The sequence below is a fragment of the Dermacentor albipictus genome, chromosome 2 (assembly GCF_038994185.2).
Source record: "Dermacentor albipictus isolate Rhodes 1998 colony chromosome 2, USDA_Dalb.pri_finalv2, whole genome shotgun sequence".
Classification (NCBI taxonomy): domain Eukaryota; kingdom Metazoa; phylum Arthropoda; class Arachnida; order Ixodida; family Ixodidae; genus Dermacentor; species Dermacentor albipictus.
The window spans coordinates 131,585,310-131,587,799 of record NC_091822.1 but is presented as its reverse complement, the minus strand read 5'-3'; positions in this window follow the sequence as shown (position 1 = coordinate 131,587,799).

Here is a 2,490-nt window from a genome sequence, read left to right as displayed (position 1 = left end):
CTTGTTCGACTTAGGAAGTCAGTATTTTCTCAAGTCCTTGAATGTGAGTTGTGAAGATCATGAAATCCATGTTGTGAAAGGAAAAGTTGATAGTGAGAAGCTTTAAGGGGCCACATATGCATTTCTGGCCACGCTGATTGATCATCTGTTGCAATTTGTCCATTTCCTGGACCAGGGTGAGCCCAGATAGAAAGAAACCGTCTGGATTTTCTTTGTATCTTTATTCTACTTTCGGGTAGATGTGAAGTTCCCTCCTACCCCCGTGGGAATTTTTCCAGATCTTGTTTGCTTAGTACTATGCCAGCAAAAAAAGAAAAATGTTCAGTAATATTTTAGATAGGTTTGCAAGCCCAACTATATGCCCAACGTGGATGATGTGATGTGGGTAGCATAGTAAAATGACAGTTACATAAACACAGCATTACTAATGACCTTTTCATCACGAGGAAGCACAGCACGCATGTGCCCGCAAAGCCAAAAAGAAAAATGGCCAGATACTCGCCTAAAACTTGGTTGACAAGAACAAGAATGCCTTGCATTATAAAGGTATAAAACTGTGACTACACATAAGACTACAGATGTTCAATATGTTGCCCTCATACCCACGAAAAGAACCTTGCTCTTTCTTGGACAAGAGGATTGATCGTGTAGTTGGCATTACCGGCTTCTAGTCTGTCGATTTCAATGGCTCCCCTGGCTTCAGTGCTCGGAAAATATCTTTTAACAGTAGCGATGTATCCAAATGACAGCCTGCACAAGAGCTTCAGTATGATGTAACGAGGACAGTAACTGTCTGCCTGCCAGAAGAATACATTGTTGCAATTGTTATTGCTCATCCTTAGTTTGCAATTGCCACGCTACCAATGTCGATATGCTGTCTTGCCAACTTTACCAGACAGATTTGAATTTTGAGTTTGCACACCATTGAGTAACTTTGCACAAAACACAAGAAGCATAAGCTGCATACTGTTCATGTGAGCTGGTTAGATTTAAACAAAAAAAGCGAGGACTGGACATAGAGTGAAGGAACTGTGCAAAGGAACTATCCTGTCATCATACTGTATGCTTTCTTTTTTGAGTCTGCAATTACTCATCTCAGTGCTGCGAGATCTGCAGATCTGTTTGAGCAACAACACGTTGCCAGTGGAACATGCAGACCTGCTGAAGGTATTCAAGATCTCCAGGTTTTCGTCTTGAGAACTTGACCACTTCCTTTGCTGTTTTACTCAGATGTGACAGTGTATACATTGTGTGCAATGTACTACATGCTGGGCTCTTTAAACTGATTCAATGCTTTGTTTAAAGAATACATGTGTGAACAAGAATATTGCTGATGGGAGTCCATTTTGATGCACTCTCTTTGAACACTGCCCTTGAAGTATCTGCCCTTTTAATTTCTTTTGATAACTGTTCACAGTAAATGACGGCATTTAAGAAATAAAGGCCTGGCCTTGTCTTTAGGCTTGCTTATTGTGAAACGAAATGAAAACATTTCACATAGATGGTCACTTGATGGCATTAAGTATGACAAGTTCTGAATGATTGGTCATGACCTTGTATTCTCTGATTAGAAACAATGTCATTGCAGGTCACTGCAAACATGAAGGCCATTGCAGGACAGTGAAAAAAAAAAAAAGGTGAAAGTGGTTCCTTGCATCACTCACTTGTAATATTTGTCAACAGACATTTCGTGAAGTTACGGCCTTGCTTAAGTATTCTACAGGTGAAGAGCAAACATGTATTTGCATTATGGTAATTAAGGCTAGTGTATAAGATGATGTGAATTTTCAGCAGGTTCTGCATTATCCTACATCTTTTCATGGCGGCTGCCATATTTTTCTGAATAATTCACCAATTTCTGGCCATGTCCATGGCAGTATATGTATATGCTGGCAATCATGATACATGGATGTTCGCTTGAATGTTACAAACAGCTTTACTCTACTTAAAAATGTAACACATTATTTCTTTATTTATTTCAAATTCTTAAATTTATTTTTCATGGTTTGCCTTAGCGTTACTCATTCTGCAGCCTTTCTGTTTTGAAATTGACCTTTGCGGTTTAGACAAAGACATCTGACACAGTTATGGTACAAAACAATTCTTCGTTATCGCTGTTTGCTTTTCTGGTGCGCTGCTTAAATATGATTGAAAAGCCAGACAACAGAGCATTGAATTACCAACTGTTTGCTTTAGGAAATCTTGTCTTACACACTCTCTGGCATATTTGCACAAAATGCGAGACGAGGAATTAGAAAACAATACGTTAGTGCACTGGGAAACCCCATCGCCTGTATTGCCTATATTTAAATAATAATGGTTATATGTTCTAAAAAAATATATGGAAAGAGATCACGCCTATTTTTGATGAAGCCGATAGTATACAGACCACTAAACGGCAAGCAAGGACTGCTATTACGTTTCCATTGCGAACCTTGACCAATCCCCCCTCGATCGTGGGTAAGTTCCATATGTTGAAGGCAACAACGA